The sequence below is a fragment of the Camelus bactrianus genome, chromosome 29, assembly GCF_048773025.1.
Source record: "Camelus bactrianus isolate YW-2024 breed Bactrian camel chromosome 29, ASM4877302v1, whole genome shotgun sequence".
NCBI classification, from domain to species: domain Eukaryota; kingdom Metazoa; phylum Chordata; class Mammalia; order Artiodactyla; family Camelidae; genus Camelus; species Camelus bactrianus.
In genome coordinates this window covers 15084030-15106624 of record NC_133567.1, presented here as the reverse complement: position 1 = coordinate 15106624, position 22595 = coordinate 15084030, and the positions used below count along the sequence as shown (strand labels likewise).

Sequence of the window (22595 nt, the reverse complement as noted above, 5' to 3'; positions counted from 1 at the left end):
ATCAAGACTTTTTGTGTGTGTGTTGGGAAACTGATACCTTAGGAGATTTAAGTTACTTTAGACTTCTAGTTTGCAGTTCATTATTAATTTACATACAGAATTCCCTTGCGAGGAAGAAGTGGTTGCCCTGTGTTGTTTTTATTTTTAATTTTATATTTAATAATTACTATTTTAATAAATAATGAAGGATCAGCAAACCAGTGGAGATAACACTGGAGTCTCACTATGATATACTCATTTAGTTCTGTTGAAGAGAGCTGAGTATTCTAGAACGCATGTCAAATAACCGTGTGACCTTTCAGAACCGCTAATTTACTCCCATAACTTGGGATATTATTAAAGTGAAGTTCCAGTGTTGTCTTTACTTTTAAAGTTTTATTTCTGCAATAAAGCTAAAAGTCTAAAAAGTGTATTTTCTTAATAAACAAATTCCTTTGATTGTTTGGATAGCGGCTTGAGAATACATCCTGTTTATAAGAGAATACATATTTTCAATTAAAATAATCATCAGATTAGACTAAACCAATGATCTAGGTCATAGAGTGTCTAGTTTGGAGTCAAAATAAATAGACATACACAGTTTACTGTATGACTAACCAGCTGTGCTTTTTAAATTAACCATTTACATACAGAACAATCATAACCTACTTCCATATCCTTTTCCTGGTAAATATGAGAATTTCTAATAGGCTTGCCTGACTTTTTTTCCCTTCTATCTGAGTAGTGCCTTGTATGGAGAGAATAAAAGAGCCTAATAGTGAATCTTCTCAAATACATGATTTATTATTGTCCAACCCAAACAAGACCTAGGAAAACATTCTTAAGGGCACACCTCCTCTCTAGTTCATGATGTCTCTGACATTATGGGTCTTCAGTCATCAATTGTTGGTGGCAAGGCATTGTGATGTTCAGGAAACAGCATCTAACTGGTCAAAAATTTTGAGTTTTGGGAACTAACCACAGCATATGTAAGCTGCAGCCACCTAGGTGGATTCTCTCATCTCTTTGCAATCCTGTTTCCAGGAATATTAAGTGAGGGAGTTGAATTAGTTGACTTACAAGGTTTATTCCAGTGCTCCCATTGTATGATTCTGTAACTGATCTTCCTGCTCCTGGTTGAATGAGTCTAACCAGTCATAAGCAGTTCATGGCATGTCGATCTGGAAATCAGCGTAGAGGTCTCTCCAGTGCTGCTCAGAGCTGCACACTGATGTGTGCTTTGGCTGCAGGAGGGAGGACAGCAGGGATCTGGGGGACAGGGCCTCTGTATGAAACCATGGCCGAACTATATGCCAGGTGCTGGCGGTACAAGAGAAGAACCTTGGGCATGCCTCCTGCTCTCAGGGAGCTCACACGCCAGCAGCTGCACCCCCTGGAATAATTGGCAGGAAGTCTAGCTGTGGCATATCTCTCTATCCACTCATGGCAGAAACAAATGGCCAGAGCAGTATGAGATAACCATCCTGCAAAGGTGTGTCCTTCGGCTGAGCGGACATGAGAGTGCGCTGAGAAGAGCAGCTCACTGTTAGTGGAGGTAGTTCCCACAAAAGAGCATGGGACTGGGAATGGGGACTGGCATCAAACCCAGACTTGCCATGAACTACCCGGGACCTTGTCTCTTCACCTCTTGAAACTTGGCCTCTTCATAAGTAAAGTAATAAGACTGGTTCAGGCTCATGCCAAGTTCAAATGTCATGGTACTCAAAGTACCCTATGGCACTCTAACAAATTAGGAAAAAAGATACCTTTTCCTTAAAACACTTTACTGCTATTAAAAAGAAAATGGTCATAAGATACAAGTCCTCAATAACTACAACGTGAATGCCCTCCCCCTCAATGCGTGCAGTGCACAACCAGCACAACCGTACACAGTGGTCTTATTCTGCAGCTCTCTGGAATGTCAGTTATTCAGTGGTAAGTAAATAAAGACTTCTTTATATTAAAGTAAATGGAAGTGCATCATAGATGACAAGCTTGCATGGAATTTTAAGATAAAAAAACTTCTAGGAAATGTGGCAATAAGGGTCACATGGATGGATGGATGGATGGATGGATGGAGCCATGACTAGGATAATCATCCTGTATCTCAGACGCTCTACTTTGGCGGCCCCAGAGGTGCAGCGTGAGGGTGGTGATGTGATCAGTGCACCTCCCTTGTTCTGGATAATTCGGCTCCCAGAGGAAAGCAGACACAGAAAACCTCTACTCCACATCCTCTGGCTTTTCTATATTATATTCCCTCTCCTCATACTGATATTCTGTCTAAGCAGAAATACTCCTCTGCCATCCCAAAAGCATAAGCTTGATCTCACAGGTTGGAAAAAGTGGACCCCTGAATGCTGCTTCACCTATTAATTTGTAAATACTAAAAAACAGGAAAACACTTAAAAGCAAGAAAAATTGCTTTATTTAAAAGACATTTTCTATTCTTAATTCATTTGAGCCAATGCGATTGACCAAGAGAATAAGCATTCTGAAAAAAAGTCTATGTGAAGTTTATAGGTAATCCTTTCTGTGAAACTCAGTTTGATCTTACCTGTACAGAAAATGAGGGTGAGAAATGGAAGAGCTCTCTAGCCTTGAACCTTTACAGCTTATCTTCTTAATTAAAAAATAATAATAACTCTAGGAACCCAGTGAAGTGGAGACTGAATGTCCTACCAGTGCATTCACTCATTGTATTAAGAGGAATAGCACAGGGAAGCTTAAATGAAATTTCTCTACCAGGGTCAGTAGAGATAAGCGGAACGGTCCGGGAAGAGACTCAGTGTCTATATGCTGATGATATCCAAGTGTATGGAACTCTTGTTTCTCCCTCTCCCCCTCCCAAACCTGCTCTTCCCTCTTATGTTTTATCTCCTTTTCTTTTATCCATCCTGCATGACACCACCATCTACTCTGTTGCTCAAACCAAGCACCTTAAAGCCTCCTTGCCTTCTGCTCCCCTCCACGTGCTACACCCAGTCCTGGCATCTCTTCCTCTAAATTACATCTCTGATCTGACCGCTATTCACCACCTCCAGTGTTACAATTCCAGTTTAAGTCACAATCATGTTTACCCCAGACCACTGCAGTAGTCTCTAAACTGGCTTCCTTTTTTCTACTTTTATTCCATTCTGGGCAGTCTTCCACACAGTAGCCAAAATTATTTTTAAGGTAATCATATCACATTACTCGGCTGCTCAGAAACTTCCACTGGCTTCTAATCACACCTACTGTAAATCCAGAGTTTTTGTTGTGGATACCAGTGCCTATGGGATGTGGCCCCCTCCACTTCTCCAACTTGAATTCCTGCCACTCTCTTTTTCACTGTGTCCCAGTCTCACTGGCATTGTTACAATTACATCATAATAGATGAAAGAAACCAGACTCAGAAGGCCACGTACTGTAGATTCGATGTGTATGACATCCTGGAAAAGGCAAAACTGTAGAGACAAAGAACAGGGCAGTGGTTGCCAGGGGACGGGCGGGATCGACCATAAACTGTCATGAGGGAGTTTTGAGGGTGGTTGTAACGTATTCTGTCTTGATTGTGGTGGTGGAAACACGATTGTATGCATTCGTCAAACTTACAGAACTGTACACTGAAAGGGGTAAATTTTACTGTATGTAGATTATACCTCAATAAATCTAACTTAAAATAAAAAAGCCAAACATTCTTTTACCAGTTACTCATGTGGTACTGACCCCAGTGAAGTTTGGGAGGCTGGCATCCCCTTTCCTTTCCTGTTTTCTCTGTGCGCGTTGGCTCCACCTTGGAAGTGCCCTATATTTAACTGATAGCCTGGTTTAGAGCTCCTCTGAATGCCAGTGGCTGGTTAAGCCTGCTTCTGACCTCCTGGAATAATTATTAGTGTCCAAAAACTTGTCTAAGCCTACCCTCGTCTGAGTTTAGGGTAGGGCCTGTAGGCCACTGTTTCCCATTTGGGAACTCTGAAGTCTCATCCTAGCAGTGAACACTCAGGGCAGTGTCTGTCTGGAGGTCCCCATGTGTGTGAGTGAGAATGTTCTACATGTGTTTGCCTTATTCATCACAGTAATTGTGATATTATAAATTTGCATTAATTTACAATGTTTAATTGTCCTGAATATAAACGGAGTTTAAATTTACAGATACAGATCTTGGTACAACTCAACAGATACTGTCCATTCTCCCCCACGGGCCTGATACCCTTTCTGCATCTTTCTTCATTGTTCTTAAGTGTTAACAGGTAGCTCTCCCTCTCTGTCTCTTTTAGGTACAGCAGTCACCTTCTAGTTACAGCCTCAAAGTCATAAACTTCCTTCCTTATCTTTGTATTTTCTTTCTTTTTTTTGTAGATAGGAAGTAATTCTGTTTGTTTGTTTGTTTATTTATTGTTAATTAACTTATCTTAACGGACGTACTGGGGATTGAACCCAGGACCTCATGCATGCGAAGCACTCATTCTACCACTGAGCTCAACCCTACCCCCTTGTATTTTCTTTTTATATATCTCCATTCAGACTGCATTGTCAGTCTCACCAATTTCACAAATCCTGGGTCAGCAGGCATAGAGTCGTCGACATACTTAGCTCAGTTTCTGGTGAATAGTGTTTTCACTGCCTACGTTGCTTTGTTTCGGTTAGCTCTGGATCTCGCCTGCTTTGTATAAATAAAAGAATGAACTAATAAGTCAACCACCTAACCAAGAACTAACTAGCCAGTGAAGTGTAACATGCATATTAGTGTTTGCTGTAATCTGACCTCAAGTCATAACTAAGCGAGGTTATGGTATCAAATACATGACCATGCGTACTTAACACTTTACTTAGAATTTTAAAAATCAACAATTTCACTAGAGAAAAGAAATGAGAATTAAACTTATTTTATTTTTTTAATGAGGTATAGTTGATTTACAGTATCGTGTAGGTTTCAGTTGTACAGCCCAGTGATTCGTAATTTTTAAAGGTTATACTCCATTTATAGTTTTTATAAGATATTGGCTATGTTCCCTGCGGTGTACAATATATTCTTGTAGCTTACTTATTTTATATCCAGTAGTTTGTACCTCTTCATCCCCTACCCCTATCCCTCCCCACACTGATGACCACTAGTTTGAATAAGAACCAGATTTGTATATAATGTGTTTACCATGTACTAGATACTGTGCTAGGCTCAGCATAAGCTATTCTGTTTAATTCTCATGGTAACTCTGTGAGGTGTAAGCTGTACCATTTGCTTATTTGCTTCATTTGCTACATCACCGCTAAGGGTTTATGTCCAGACTGGTGAAATCAAACTGAGTTGTTCCTGATGTGTGTGCTTTGACTAGAATTCAACAAAAGGGTACCCATTAAGGGTAACAATTTACAAATCTTATGAGTATTCTCTTCCACTTTTGATTGATTAAATTCTGCTCATAGTTCTTTTTCTGATTAATTAAAAGTCTCTCTGCCTGAGTAATTGTTTCATAATGTCTTACAGCTGTATAGTAATTTAAAATGAAAAGAGAAAAGCCTTCACACATACTGTCTAAACGTACGCTATCACAACAGTAGTACAGCGATTGGTCATAGGCTGCGTACAGAGCTTCTGCAGTGCTAGGTGGTCGTAAATGAGAGTGCCACTACTACCTTGCTCTGTAGTCTGATGGACTGTATCAGCTAGGACGCTTTTGGCTACAAGTAACAGAAAACCTGACTCACGTTGGCTTGAATAATAAGGAACCTTGTTATCTCGCATAACAGGAAGTTCAGAGGAAGGGTGAACTCCAAGGTTGATTGATAAAGCAGCTCAATAATGTCAACAGGGAGTCAGGTTATTTCACTTCTTAACCCTACTATCCTCTGCTGTATCCTCTGTGTCATGGAAAGATGGCCCCAGGAGTTCTCTGTCACAGGCAGCAAGCATAGCCACATCTAAGAGAAAACATGAGATCGGATCTTCTGCTGTCTCTCTTCAGGGGCAAAGACACTTGTGTCTGGAGCTCCTCCAGCCATCTTTCCTTCACAGCTCAGGCCTGGTTGGGGTCGTCACATGCCCATGGTCTAATGTAGCCACTGGCAGGAGAAAAGAGACCACTACTAGTTTAAATGCTTAGGGTGAAGTGGCTGTCGAGGAATCCACCACAAGGACTGCTACATAAGGGATAAAATTCCACATAAATAATTTTAAATTTTCTAGTAGACCCATTTAAAAAATAAAAAGAAACTGGTAAATTTAATCTTAGCAATGTATTTTATTTAGCCCAATATATCTAAAGTATCATTTCAACCAGCAATCTACTCTTTAAAATACTGAGATATATTATCTTTTTTTCATACGTCTCATCTTGGACTAGCCACATTTCAAGTGTGTGTGTTGGACAGGGTGAACTCCAAGGGCATTACGGCTTGGTCCCTGCCTATGTGTCAGGTCTCATCCTTGACCATTCACCCTGTGCCTAACTTATACCTACACTCCATGCCCCGGCAGAGTTGAGTTCCCACGTCTCATGCTCTCTTGCATCTGTCTTTCTCCGCACTCTTCCCTCGGCCTGGTCCATTCTCCTCTTGATGATGAGAGGAACTTTCATTGTTGTATCCATCAGATCCAACCAAATGTCACTCCGGTCAGTAAGCCTTCCCCAAGCCAACTTTGTACATCACCCTGCTGTTAGACTTACCAAACTGCTTTCCCATCACTGGTTTTCACATTGGCCTCCTCCACTGGGCAGTGACTCCAGTGAGGTCAGGGCGGTGTCTCCTTTGTCTTGGTATTCTCTGTGTCTGTGCTCTGGCTCTTGGGAGTCACTGCATACATGTTTATAGGATGGAAGTAAATTGAATTTCTAAGAAAAATGAGAATGACCTGTATTAGGTAGAATTGATGTGATAGAATTTGTGGGAGAAGCAAAATGTTTGGCCCAGGATGCTTTCTCTGGTGATGGCTTTAGATGGCTTTTCTGAGAGCATCCTGAGGACTTCCAGATGTTGACCTCAGAGTATTTACATGCTCTGAATACATCTGACTGTCATTAGAAATCCGTCACACATCTCCGTTAATTTCTTTACTGACCTGTTTGTAACTCTGAATTTTTCTGACCTGTCTTGTATATGAGTACATCCTTCTCGGTGTCTAACTTACTTTTCTCAGGTTCCAGGGCTGTCTCCTGATTCTAGCATTTCCCAGTGTAGTGTGTAAGTCAGTAGTCACTGAATAGTGTCATTTGGGACTACATCCCTGAGAATATACAGAGGCACGGACTTCATAGGTTTGAGCAAAATTACCCAAGACAAATAAAGCTGTTTATTAACATAGAGGACACATTGCAGTGACTCTGCGCAATAACAGACCTCACGTCATTATCCTAGAGGTACGTGCAGTAGGGCGGTGGCATTCTTTGTGTTACAGAGATTCAGTGTTCAGTTTGAACCTTACTGTTTCACTTACTCCAGTCTCAAGCCACAGTGCTGAGGGCCATAGACTGTTGAAAGAGAGAGCATGACCACTGCCACTAGCAGCTTCTAGGGGGTTCTGGAGCTGCCAGCTGGTTTTTGTTAACTTTTTGTGAACTCGGATGCTAAGAGAGGTAGTAAATAGACACATCAATCTTAATGTTTGTTTTGGGAAAGTGCTTTCATATTTGTTGATTTTTGTGTTTCAGAATATTTCTTCTATCTGAAACTTATCCCATGACTATAGGACTAAAATTGCTTCTGATGACTTTTCATTTTATTGTATGAAATTCCCATTTTACACAAATATATTTTATAGTTAATGAACTCAATCGTATCTTTTTTTTTTACATTTTATATTTCAGTAATTAGTCCAGTAGTTCACATAGCATTTTTTGGTTTTTGTTTTTTAGCTGTTTCTTAACTGAGGTATAATTGAAATATAACATTAGATTAGTTTTAGGTAGACAGACATAATGATTTCATATATGTATATATTGCAGAATGATCAGTGACAAGTTTAGTAAACATCCATCACCACACACAGTCACAAATTAGTCATACCTTCAAAAAAATATTTCAGGAGGGAAAGTTACCAGGAATGACGTCTCACCACTGGCTAGTTATTACTCAGTGGACTAGAACAGGAATCACCATGGGCCAAATCCAGTCTACTCCTGAATGGTTTTTAGATTTTGAAATGGTTGGGAAAAAATCAAAAGAAGAATAATATTTCATGACGTAGGAAAATTATATGGAATTGAAATTTTAGTGCCCCTGAGGAAAGTTTTCTTGGAACACAGTCATGCCCACATTTTCAGGGATTGTCTATGGCTACTTCCACACAACAGAAGAAGTGAGTAATTACAACAGAGACTTTACTGCCTGCGACGCCTGAAATATTTACTATCTGCCCCTTGACACAGAAAGTTTGCTGATCTGATTCCTGAGCTAGAAGGAAGAAGCATTAGGCGTGCACCTTTTGAGTTTTGTATCAAATGTTACATGTCACTCAGAGTTCATTCTCTTTCCGAAAGAAGCCAATTTTCTGGAAATATTTCCCATGTTATATAACACAGATTTGATTGTGAATTTTGTATTTGTTTACTCTACAATAGAAACCAATTTCATTCTGTAAGGGAAAAATAATTGTCTTTCTTCATCAGTGTTCATCAAAGCATTGAAAGAAAGTTTGCCTGGAGCAAAGGTTACTTTTGTCTTATTTTTGAAATCCCATTTAGAAACACTTCATAGCTGCATTTTTTTTTTTGAGTAATAGGGGATATTCTATTGTTTCCATAGTGATCTTTTACTTCTTCATTTCAGATACATAAGCAGTTTCCAGAACCAACAGTGAGTTATAGGGGAAGGTAGTTGGGAAGATTGAATATTATGTATTTTATAACTGACTCATAATTTCACTTACGTGTAGTGCAGCATGACCACATTTCTAAGAGGTTATATATATGCAGTGATATTGTGCACACAAGTGACTTATTAACTTAACCTATAAAGTGATTTTGGACCATAGTCAAAACCCACGACTTGACCTTATTGCTTTCGTTCTCCTGCTTTTCTTTCCCGAAGTGATGAATGACAGCTATTTTAATCAACAGAAAGTGTGAGATTTTAGGTTTTACAAAACATTACTTTTCCCATCTACACTGAAGACAATTTTCAATGTGGTTATTTGCTCTGTACCTCACCTGACCTGTAGCTCAGTGTTTCACACCAGACTGTCTCTTTGAAGATAATTTCATGTTCATGATCTCATAGGGGATAAATCAAATATAAATAGAGCCCAAGGGTGTTTTCTAGATTTTCTCTCGAATAAGTTTTGTTCAGTTTTGGATCTGCAAGCATGTTTCATGTCACTAGTTCCTTAATTTTTAATTCAGTGTTCTAATTTCAAATTATTTAAATAGGAATTTGATATTCCTACCATTCTGTAGGTCTGTATATTTGATGTTGATTTGAAGATCACTGGGGAAATAGCCTAAAAAACCTTTCTGTTAACAGTTCATACTAATGAATCATAACCAGATACATTATTGAGCCAGTAAATACCATATGCATATAATTGGCTAAATGGATATGAAAGTTATAGTGGAAAACTGTTGCCTAAATAGACTTTTTAAAAGTGACGATCAATAGAATATAGTTCCCTAGGCCACAGATTTGAGAGCATGATTGCCTACTGGGGCTCTCTTTTATAACCTAGAGAGTATTACCTTCCTCGTAAACTCAGATTATGGTGTTATGTATGATTTACTACACTATTTAAAACCAAAAAAACAGTAACCTTCTCTCTTAGCAGTACACCTTCGATTAAGTCATGCCTCTCCTCATTTCCAAAATTCCTTTTTAGACAAACCAGTTGCTGGCTATTTTTCAGAATTTTCTATTTTATTCTTTCATTGCTGATAGTTATTTGACCTGGTCTCTTTGTTTCTAGCTTGGTGGTTAATGCCTTTTTCAGATCCCATTTTATTTTTTTCTTTAAATACTCTTTGGTTACTTGGCTCCTTTTTTGCATCTTCTGATGGAAGGAATATAAAGACATCTTTAAACCCCCAAATATTTAACATATGTGAAATTAAATAATAAGGGGCCAACAAAGTGATTTTAAAATATCTCTATTGCCCTTCATAGGCTGTACAGGGATGTGCTACCAGCAAACCTGGTCCCTTCTGGTAAGAAGTATCATCACTGTGGCAAGACCCACGCTGACATTTCCCACTCTAAACGACTGATACGCTGATAGGCCTCAGAGCTGGTTCACCCAACCTCATACGCAGAGAGAGGTCCTGCCTTTACGTAGGTTCTTGCCATAGTAGGAAGCACGGAGTAAGAAAATCTGCAGCTCAGGGACACAGTCACCTGGCTGTTAGTCTCCTTGTTGCTGATACATTTCTGCTTCCTAGACAACTGTTTGCTGCAATCCTTATGTAGCGTTTCCTTACCTTCTCCTTGCCTTGAGCCCTGGCTCCTGCTTGCTTCCCTAGGCTCTGCCGTGTGTGTTTGCCCTGGCCTGCTGGTCCTTTTGTTCTCGCTGATCTTATACTGCCTAACTGAGCCTTGCGATGGCTTCTGGCCATTTTCTGTTCTTGTCTGCACCTTGCATTTCCTTTCCTTCCTTCCTTTCTTTCTTTCTTCCTTCCTCCTTCCCTCCCTCCCTCTCTCACTCTCTTTCTTTCTTTCCTTTCTTCCTTTCTCCCTTCCTTCCTTCCTTTTCTCTTTCTCTCTCTCTTTCCCTCCCTCCTTCCCTTCCTTTTTTTTTTTTTTACAATTCAATGGATTTTAATACATTCACAGAGTTGCAAAGCCATCACCTCAGTCGATTTTAGAATATTTTCATCACCCCCAAAAGAAATCTTGTAGTGCTCTAACAGTCACTCCTCATTTCCTCTCAATCCGCCCCGCCTACACACACACACACACACACACACACACACGCACTCTCACACGGCCCTAGGCAACCACTGATCTACTTTCTGTCTCTATGGATTTGCCTAGTATAGACATTTCAGACAAATAGAATCCCATAGTATGTGGTCTTTTGTGTCTGGCTTCTTTGACTTTGTATAACATTTACAAAGTGAAACGTACTATATGGACATTTCAAGGTTCATTCATATTGTGGCCTATATCAGTACCTCGTTTCTTTTTATGGCTTGTAATATTCCATTTCATGGATAAGACCACATTTTGTTTATCCATTCATCAGTTGGTGGACTTTTGGGTTGTTTCCACTCATTGGCTAATTATGAATAAGGCTGCTATGAACATTTGTGTTCTGGATGTAAGTTTTCATTTCTCTTGGCTATTGTGGCTCGTTCTTGAACCAAAGCTTATGTGGATGCATCTGATTGGTGAAGCCCAGGTCACATGTCTACAGAAAGACTTCCTAGGACAAAGGGAGTCTGGGAGTTGCACCTTGCATCTCTGAAACTCATTGTTCTCATATTGCTCTCCAAATCCAAAACTGGTCATGAGTGACAAAGGTTCATTTTACAGATACTGTATTCTGTAGTCATTATAAAATCCAGATACCAATTTCCTTGTTGGCAGCACTGAAATTCAGTCTGTTCCCCTGATATGGTTGTACCAGTTGTTAAACTGTTTAAATCCTTTCATATCACTTGGCAGATAGTTTCTGCCCCATGTTTCATCCCCTGTTTTCATGGCCTCATGTCCAGGACCCCTGGGACCTCCCCACAATCTAGGAACTAATGGATCATTTCCTGAGCCATCAGGAGTTTTCAGGACTGTTTTGTTGTCTGATTCTTTTGGTTGATGTCTATGCCATACTAATTATTAAATATTTTTAGTATCATTTCCGCTTCCAGAGGTATACATAAGAGTTAAGTTCTTCAAGAAGGCAGGGAGATGGGGAAAACATACTAAAGTGATCATTTCCCTTAAAAGATTTTTGAAAACGTTCATAGGAAATTAAGAAGCATTTTAGTTTATTCATTGAGCAGTCATGTACTAAACACCAGCTGTATCTCTACCACTGTACTAGATGCTAAAGAAGTATTTCCTATTTTGTAAATAAGGAAAGCTCTCAAATTGAGTGTAATCAAAAGTTAGAGATGGTATATGGAAACTCTCTGTACTTTTTGCTCAATTTTACTGTAAATCTAAAACTGCTCTAAATAATAAAGTATTTAAAAGGAAAAAAGTTGGAGAAACAACAAAACATATACAAAAACAATTGAGGACTGATTTCAAAGCAACATGATGTAGTGTCAGAAATGTTTTAGAAATCCATATATGCATATGTGAATATTGAAATGACTTTGGAGTACGGAAATGATCAAGGGCAGAAGAATTTACCTTATTAAGCTTCTTTTAGGAGTTGATGGACTATAAATTGAAAGACAAATTATAATGGCTTTCTATATAGGGGAAACAGCATGAGAGAAAATAGAAGCATGGAAGTTGGTAAGGAATATGTGGGGGAAGAAAAACTCAACTTTGTGGGAGCTCCAGGAATAAATGTTGTTGCATAAGATCAAGACAGTTGAGTACATTTTTGACAGCTAGATTGAGCAGAATAAATTTTATGTTCTCTGCAGCAAAGAACAATGCTTCAGTCAGGAGCAAAGGATATGATTATACTGGTGTCTGTAAGATCAGTCTAGTAGCCAGATGCAGAAGTGACTGATGAAGGCTTCTGTCACTGTAATTCAGGAATGAATGGGAGCTGGTTACCCTGATGGGTTGACTCTAAAAATGGCAAGGAAAACAGCCTTGCAGAGAAAAAATCAGCAGAACTTAGTGACCAACTGAGTACGGTGGAAAGAAACAGAGCAATTAAAAACAGCTTTAAGGGCAGGCTACCAATATGGCAGAATGAGAGCTGGGCAAGAAGGTAAAGAAAGGTAGAATTCTGTGGTGTTCCTGCCTGTAGCCGATTTCATTCGCCACCTACAGACTCAGTCAGCACATTAGTTCTGCAAGGTCAAGGAGATCCATGAAAACCAGCAATTTCACTGAAGGAGCGGCCTTACTTGATTTGAAGTGGAATGTGAAAACCCCATTCCCAGTGGCATTGTGAATAACAGTAGACACCTTAGTGGCAAACAAGCAGGATGCGCCAATTCAGCATTCGGTGAGCCTGAGGTGACTGTCTTGGTTGGGATCAACAGTGGACAAACAGACTAGCCAGAAATTTACCAGGGAGACTCAGAAAGTGATATACCAAGAAGGAGCCTTGATAAACTCAATACAGCTGATCAAAAGTCTTCATACACATGCAGAAGAGACCAGAGAGAGCTCAAGCTATCTACACATCCCTGGCTGACTGTGAAATTCTGCACATATACAGAGGAAATGCAAGAGGGCCTGGCAGTAAGTAAAAGCGAGGGTGGGAACTGCCTGAACTTTGAATGTGCTCCCCAACCCAAATACAGATTCATTGGTCGAGAGTAGAAGCTGTGTTGGCTTAGGATGTTTGAGCACAACCACGGTCCAGCAATGACTGATCACTAAGTTATGCAGACACAAGGGTGACCCCTAGGAAACCAGGTTTCAAAATAAAAGGGGAAATAATTTTTTTAAAAAACTGAGAAGAGACACAAGCAATCATGTGCTGTGGGGAAATGGATTCCATAGATTTAATCTAGGTAAATTAATAAACAAGCAAGAAAACCGTAACAACAACAATCCTGAGGAGAAACGTTAAAACCCAGAGTTACTACAATATAGAACCTAAAATTCTAGTTTAAAAAAAAAAAATTACAAGCAATGCAAAGAAAGGAAAGGGTAACCAGTATTCCCTGGAAAAAAAACATTTGGGCTCAGCAGACAAAGAATGCAGAGCAGCTGTAGTAAGTATGTTCAGGAAAGTAAAGGAAACCATGTTTAAAGAATTAAAGGAAAGTATAGTGAAATAACTCAATAAATAGAGACTCTCCATAAAGAGCTAAAATTTTTAAGGCCAAATAGAAATTCTAGAGTTAAAAAAATAGTAATTGAAATGAAAAATTCAGTAGAGGGATTGAATTCAGCAAGGGATTTGAGACAGCAGAAGAAAGAACACCTGGGCTTCAAGATAGATCAAAAGAAATGATCAGATAGCAGAATAACAGAAAAAAGAATGAAAAATACTAACAGAGCCTCACGAACTGTGGACAACATCAAGAAACATATAAAAAGGAATTAAACATTATCAAGGTTGATTTAACGTCAGAAAATCAGTTGCTGTTTAATCTTGTTAATAAAGAAGAAAAACCACAAGATAATCTCTGGAAACACAGAAAAAACATTTGACAAAATCCAACACCCATTTCTAATTAAAAACTCTGAGCCTTCTAGGAACAGAAGGGAACCTCCTTGCTTGATAAAGGACGTCTATGAAAAACCTACAGCTAATGTCGTCTTAATGGTGAAAGACGAAGTACTCTCCCCTTAGGTTTTGGCACAAAGCCTGCTTTCACCATTTCTACTCATCGTTATAGTAGAGATTGTAGCCAGTGCAATAAGGAGGGCAGGGGAGAAAAAAACAAAAGACTTGCAGCTTGGAAAGGAAGAATCAAAACTACCTTTATTTGCAGATACATGATCCTGTATGTAGAAAATCCTAAGAAACAAACAAACAAAAACCCTATTAGGACTTAAAAGCAAGTTCAGTGAAGTTATAGGGTCTAAATCAATACACAGAATTCAGTTGTATTTCTATATACTAGAAGCAAATAATTCAAAACAAATTTAACTATTTCATTCACAATAGCATCAAAAAGAATAAAATGCTTAGGAATCAATTTAAGTAAAGAAGCGTTAAGACTTATACATTGAAACCTAAGAAACATTGCATGAGAAATTAAAGATCTAAATATATGAGAGACAGTCCATGTTCATGGATTAGAAGACATTACTGTTAAGTTGGAGGTTTTCATCTGATTGACCTATAGATTCAACGCAATTGCTAACAAAATTCCAGCAGGCTTTTTTTTTTTTGGTAGAAATTGAAAAGTTGATTATAAAATTTATACAGAAATGCAAAGAACCCAGAATAGCTAAAACACTTTTGAAAAGGAAGAAAAAAAATGGAAAACTTACATTACTCAATTTCAAATTTAACTATAAAGCTACATTATTCAAGTTAGTGTCATAAGGATAGACGTGTAGGTTAAGGGAAGAGAATCAAAAGGAACAGCCCAGAAGTGAATGTTTATATTTATGTTCAATCAATTTTCAACAAAACTGCCAAGGAAATTAAATGGAGAAAGGATAGTCCTTTCAACAAATGGTACTGGAAAAGTTAAATATATGGGGGGAAAAAAGATTTTAGATCCTTACTTCAGCCATGTACAAAAATTAACTTAAAATAGATAATAGGTTTAAAAGTAAAAACTAAGACTATAAAACTTCTGAAAGAATCATAGGAGAAATTTCCATGAGCATGGGTTAGGCAAAGACTTCTTAGATTCAACATCAAAAGCACAGTCCATAAAAGAGGAAACTGGCATATTGAACTTTATCAAAACTTAAAACTTTTGTGCTTCAAAAGGCACCATTAAGAAAATGAAAAGACAAGCCACCAACTAGAGGAAAATATTAAATCATATATCTGAAATGTGACTTGTATCTAGAATATACAAAGAGCTCTTATAATATAATAATAAGAAGGTGATGCAATTAAAATGAATAAATGATATGTACAGACACTTCATCAAAGAAAATATACAACTGACTAATAAAGCACCTGAGAAGATGCTCGACCTCATTACCCATCAGGAGAACACAAAGTAAGACCACAATACAAGATACCTCTTCATACCCACTAAGATAATTATACTGAAAAAGGCAGACAGTAACAAATGTTGGCAAGCATGTGAAGAAACAGACATTCACGGATTGCTGGTAGAAATAGAAAATTGTACAGCCACTTTGGAAGACAATTTGGCAGTTTTTTTTAAAGTTAAACAAACTTACTACGTGATCCAGCAATTCCACTCATACATCTACCCAAGAAAAATTAACAAATGTTTACACAAAGACGTGTATTTGAATATTCATAGCAGCAGCATTCATAATGGCCAAAATCTGGGAACAATTTGAATACTCATCGACTGGTGAATGGATTAACAAAACGTGATTGATCCAGACAATGGAATACTATTTAGCAATAAAGAGAAATGAACTGATACACATCATGACAAAGACGAACCTCAAAAACATGCTATCTGAAAGGCACCAGACACAAGAGATGACATATTGTATGATTTCATCTATACGAAACTTCCAAAAAAGGCAAATGATCTACAGAGACAGAAAACAGATCATTGAAGCCTTAGGCTGGAAATGGGAGCAGGAACTGGTGGTAAATGGGCACAGGGAAATATTTTACAGGGACAGAAATGTTTTAAGAATAGATTATGGTGATGTTTCAGTAACTTTCTAAATTTACTGAAACTACTCAATCTAGATGAACTTTGTGGTATATAAATTATACCCCAATAAAGATGTTTTAAAAAAAGAGACCAAGAGGATTATAAGGCCAATCATGATCATGAAACGTTTGGTAAGCAACCATTTAATTGGATCAGGAACTTCAAGAAATTCTCCAGCAGACTCCATGGGGATTGGGGGTGGGAGGGGAGGTTACTCTTTGGACAAATTTGGGTGCAAAACTAGATTCCACCACATGCTTCTAGGCACAGGACTTTGTCTCTGCTGGTGCTCAGCCCTCTCAATCTTTGCATTTACCCAAAGCCTGAGGATTTGTGCTCTAATACTTTCTCCAAACTCTCTTGCCTCTTATTTCCAACTTTCTTTGTTTTAAGCTTTGCAAACCTGCCTCAAATTTCCTATGTTCCTGACCTCAATTCCTGTTCGTTATTATTGCTCCACCCAAACTCTTGGTCATCATGTTTCTTCCCACCAAGCCCAGTAAACTGATCCTGACTTCTGATGGCTCCCTTTGCTTAACTTCTTTAAATAATTTTTATGTACTTAAAAAAAATGTTTTTTTCTGCCATCTTTAACCCTAAACTGCAGTCTGGCTCTGATGAAGCCTGCCACACTGGCTCAGAATGGAAAGCCCATGCTAGATTCTTTTGGAGGATGATGACTTGGGGTTTTGACACATTAAATGTCAGTTCCAGGGATGATACTCAGTAAATAACCAAAGGTTGGAGATTAGACCCACAATGAGAAATTAGGGATGAAGATAAACATTTAGTCCCCACAAAGGTATAAAACACAGGAATGAGCCAAAACGTAGACCTTGTAAAATCCCACAAGGTAAGGGAATGGAGAAAGATTGGAAACCAGGAAAAGATCAAAGTTTTTTGTTTGTTTGTTTGTTTTTAAAATTACAAGTGACATATTCATATAAGGAGGTTTTGTTGACCTTGAATCCTCTAGGTTAATTGTTGTAGTGAAAACTAACTGCTTGAAAGAAAACCAATAGATGTGGAACAGATCAGCTTGGAGAAGTTACTTCAGGTTATTCCAAAAAAACTCTTATCTAAAATTCCCAATATGAAAGGAAAATGTGTACGATCATATTCTAATAAGATGCTGACTTTTGCTCTTAGATCTTCAACGAAGGAGACAATTCTCATGCAGAACACAAATCTAACTATGAAACTGCCTCCCCCACTAGGTGGCAGAAGTGGGCTGTGGGAGAGAGAGCACAGCCCGGCTCCTACCCCCTGCTTTGTCACTTACTCCTAAGCGATGTGCCCTTAAAACTGTCGTCGTGAAAAATTCAGACACTCTGTACACTTAACAGTACACAGTCTAGGTGATCCTTAAGTTTCCTTTGGAGTAGAGGGAAGAAGGGGGAAGGTATGCCTTGTGTTGATTTTTGGCAGCAAACGTTTTGGGACACAACATAAAATACTAAAATATTTACACAGATACTAAAGAGAAAATGAATGTGGTTCATTCACAATTTTGTCCCAAGAGTTCTTGGGACATACGTACTATTGAAGAACCCTGATGAAATGATCACTTCTGTTTTAAGTAAGTTACTCTACCTGCTCGTAGCTTGCAGGAAGCTATCAAGTCTTCTTTAAACCATTATCTCTCACTGTAGGTTGCTTTCTTCTCTTGACTCGCATGAATATAAAAGGTTTCTGGAGGTCTCATTAATTACAGGGAACTTGGAATGAGCTTCAGGATCGCCTGAGAGAATATAGCGTGTGTAGAGTATGCTGTTGCAAGATTTTCTTTGTTAAGGTCACCAAATAATAGTCCGCTTTTATTTTCAGTGTTACCCCTAGTAGTGATTTTCCCTCTCTTAGGAGTATTTTTTTCTTTCTTTTTGTATATTTTCTGTTTTGTCCTTTTGTCTTCAGACATCTTTGGAAAAGCAGCTGACTGTTGCTTTTACTCTAACAGAAACCGACTCCCTCCCTAAAGTTTATAAGCCCGGGCCAGAACCATCAGAAGGCGATGGGGTTTCCCTGGAACTGTTGTCCTACAGAACCAGAAACAGTATAAAGCTGGGAGAACATTTCTCAAATCTCAGCCAAGGGGCAAATTTTTAGTTTCTTCCCCTAAAGTACATGCTCAGATACTAGCATTGCATCACTTGTCACAGTGTCCTTATTTAATATTCTGATAAAAAAAAAAGCAGCCATTCATCCATTCAACAAATATTTATTCAGTATCTCTATGTGCCAAAAAAAAAAAAAAAAAAAAAAACCCAACCACCACCAACACTGTTGCTTTTTACACAGGAGGCAAGGTGCTTGGGTGTTTTGTTGTTGTTTTAGATGAGTAACTTTCAAACTGTGATTCACTGTTTAGGTCAGTTCCATGAAAGGAAACCCTATTTTATTAATTCTTCCATTACAGGCTTCTCAATTTACGTAGATGACAGAACTCTGAGCAGAGAACCATGTATCATCCCAGGAAATGAGCCTTGCTATTACTTTAAGCCTCATTGATTTGGAGGTTTTAAAATTTGACCACTTCAATAGAGTAGTAAGGCATATATTCAGCAAAACTTCATTATAAAGCACTTCAGTGTACCAGGTATTCATTCCTATTTTATGCCAAATGACATGCCCCATGCGCGCTTCGATATGCAGTGTATCTTTTTCACAGTTACAAGGAAACCTCTCATTCAGAGCCCATTGCTTAGTCCCTGGCCTCAGTATCGTTATGGGCTTCTACTGTCTCGTTTTATGAATGAGGCTGATCTCTAGTCTCACCTCCAATTGAATTTATAATTGAGAGATTAATCATTTCTATTGTTTGCTTTTGAAAGGAGATTACAGGCAGTAACGGGTTTTGCCAATGGTTTCTACAATGAACGCTCATATAAGAATAAATCCAGAATAAAAGATTATGATTACATAAAAGTTAATTCACTCAATAAACCTTTCTTGGATGTCTGCTGCATACAAGGCAGTGTGATGATCTGTGTCTAAAGGTGTGCATAAGAAACGGGTGCTGTCCCTAAAGATTGATGACCATGATTGGAATAAAATCTGTAATGCAAATTAAAGATATCTGACCTATGCTGAATATAAGCAAAATGTTTAAGGAACTTCTTTGACTAGGAAAGTTTTATGCAGAAGGTGGCCTTCTCTGTAGAAGAAGGATGAACCAGACTTCCCTCTGAATAGAGAAAAAAGGCATTTAGTGAAAGGTATTTGCTCTGGCAGCTGGGCAAGCCTGAGCCCAGGCACGGAGAGGGAGGGGCAAGGCTCATTTAGGGGACAGAACCCTTTGGTTAAAGTGTAGCATTGGTCTGCAGATATTAGTGGGAACCAGGGCGAGAGTGAGCTAGAGATCAGACTATGAAGTGTCTTGGACACCAGGACAAAGAATTTGGATTTCATCCAGCGGGTCATGAGAAGTCATGACAATCTGCAAACATGCGAAGCAATTATGGCTAATGTACTGGCGTAGGGCATGTACAACAATTAATATTAAGCAAGAAATAATTAAGCAAATTAATTCAAGGACTACTATTTTTCTAGTTCTAAAATTCTGTGGAATAAATAATACAGTGCTGCCCACTTGATAATATAATTTATCACTACATGGTTCAAATCATTCAGGTTTTTTTTTTAATTGAGAAGATACAGTCTAAAATATTATGCAGTTAAAGAAAATCCTACTGTAACATCTTGGGTGTTAGTTCTGCCCCTCTATCATTAGCCATAAAAATCTTAGATAATTAGATCCTGGGTCTTTTGAAAACCATCGAAAAGACCCCTAAGTATCATCTCCTGTGTGCCACTTCTGGACACCCCTTTGCGGTGGCTACACAAATGGAAAGTCCTTGTTCCTTTGTGGAATAATAGGTACTTTCCCAGGATTAGCTGCTCCTGGGGAAGAAACAACAGAAAATTGAAAACGTCTTAATTTACATTTCTATCTTGCTTGACATTTGTGGACCAAAAGACAGATTGCAAATGGCCTTGGTCAAAGAACAATAATCTTATTAAACATGCTTTGGAAATCTTAGTTGAATTTCTTGCTTCTTTTTTTCTATTAAGGCTGGAATGATAGATGCCATGATAGATAAGAGAGAAGAAAGGCAGAGAGAAGTCTAAGGTTCTTTTCCTGGAAAAATATGTTAAATGTTAGAATAGAGTATGCTTAGGAAACTGAGCTAAGCCTTTACCTTCAGAAATCTAGAATCTGGGAAACGTTTTATTTATTCTTGCTGGGGAAGATTTATAGAGAAGTGAAATGTGCTAGTACACTTACTTCATAGATAAGGCATCTGGAGTGTGTGTATATGGAGTGTATAACATAATAGCAACAAACGTAACAGATATTTAAAATTTGAAGACACTGAGTATAAATACATTGACTATAAATACACAATTCTAAAATAGGTCATACTCTGCCATTGATATCTATCTTCTTTGTATAGAGATATATTTCCGTTTAAAAGCCTAATGTTATTCAAGATAAAATTTTAAGATCTAAAGTACTTAGTTCTCTTTTTCTTATTAAATAACCTCTTAATGAGAGCTCAACACTTTTATTTAGTAAACATCCAACTGGGAAGGTTTCCGCAACTTCTTTTTAGTAGGAAAGTTTGCACAATAGAAGTGTTTTCTTATTACCAAATTAGTTACTTTGAAGTATCTGGCAGATTACATCAGTCTCTTATTTGAATTGGTGCTACAAGAAGACATCTATTGTACATCATTAGTGATGCATTAAATTGGTTATTTATGTTTTAAAATCTAAGCATGGTAGAATCTTTTGTGTTTGCCTTCGAAGATTGCTGTTATAATAAAACATTTTGAAATGAGTAAAGTTGTCCTTTTGGTTTAGTTAATGCATCACTGGAGAACCTAAAGGCTTTAGCCTCTAACCACCCATCTCCTTGTTTAATAGAATGTAAGAAAATTGTGCAAATTCCTTTATATTTTAAGGGAAAAATAGTTACATATTATTTGTCTAATCACTTTATATTCACAGCTAGAAAATAATAAAAGAGAAGACATTGATCATATCATACTAGTCTCAAGTGTAGTCTTCTAAACATTTGAACAGAATAAGATTACAGTATCCTGTGCTGTTTTATCATGCTCATATATTGTATTAGTGCTCTCCTTGTGGATGCTAAGATCATGCAGGTATTTTATCATTGGAATTATAACTAAACTGTGTATCAGAAATCTTGTTTTCATGCTTCTTTTAAAAAATTTTTACAAATGATGAGAAGTAGAAGACCCGTAATACTTTTTACTAATTACAGGCAGAAATGAGTGTATTTTGCTAAAGGTTTCCCACAATATACTGTATAACCCAACGCTAGTAATAATTTAACCCTAGGAATGGTTAAAACTCTGTGTTTGTTTAGTGACTAAATATATACCAGGCCACATTAGCTGGAGAAGTAAGTAGACTGGTAGCGAATGGGTCTCATGCTTTTTTGTATCCCTGATAGCACTAGGCACATATATTATTTAATAAGGACTCCCAACGAAATCCTCACCTCTGAATTCCCTGAGGAAATAAAGGATAAATGAAATGAAGGGGACATGGGGCCCGAGCTTCAGAGCAACCCCGGAGAGCGTCTCTTACCTGTATGCTGCTCGTCTGTTCCCTACCCCTGAGGGCTGGAGCCCATATGCTGGGATAGTCTGTGTCTTCCTGGACTTGGTTTCTCAACAGCTGCCATCTGCCTTTATCTTCTGCAGTGGCTTCTTTCCCTCATTCTAAAAAACCTGCCCCCTCCACTATACCTTCCTTTTTGAGCTATTGTATTATTTTCTCCCTTTCCTCGATGGCCAGACTCTTTCCACTTTCCCACCTTTTATTTACTGGTAGACACTCAATGAATACAGTATGGTTTCCATTCCAACCACCATTCCAACTGCCCTGGCCGTGGTCACTGTTGTCCCCTCCTCGCCAAATACCAGAGCCTGCACTCAGCCCTCATCCTGTCTGACCTTTCTGCAGAATTGCTTCCGTCCTTCACGAAAACCTCTTTTGCCTTGACTTAGCTCTTCCTTTTAACTCCTTATCTTCTCCTGGTCACTTAACTGCTGTTGTACCCAAGTTTTACCCTTGGGACCTTGGTTTCTGTTGTGTCCAATCCACTTCCATGAATTGCATTATCGTCCACATTTTGATGTTTTGCCAAGCTCTGTATTTAGCTATGACTGCTTGTATCAGTGAGGGTTCTCCAGAGAAACAACCAATAGGATGTATATGTAGACAGAGACATTTTAAATAGTTGGTTCATGCAGTTGTGGGGG

The 22595-nt window shown here is 38.3% G+C and overlaps 1 protein-coding gene across 5 annotated transcripts in view; it reads left to right on the top strand.

Annotated features, from left to right (window-relative positions):
* STAU2 (staufen double-stranded RNA binding protein 2) overlaps positions 1-22595 on the top strand; it is a 247285-nt gene that overhangs the window by 152042 nt on the left and 72648 nt on the right. The gene's annotated exons all lie outside the window — the stretch shown is intronic.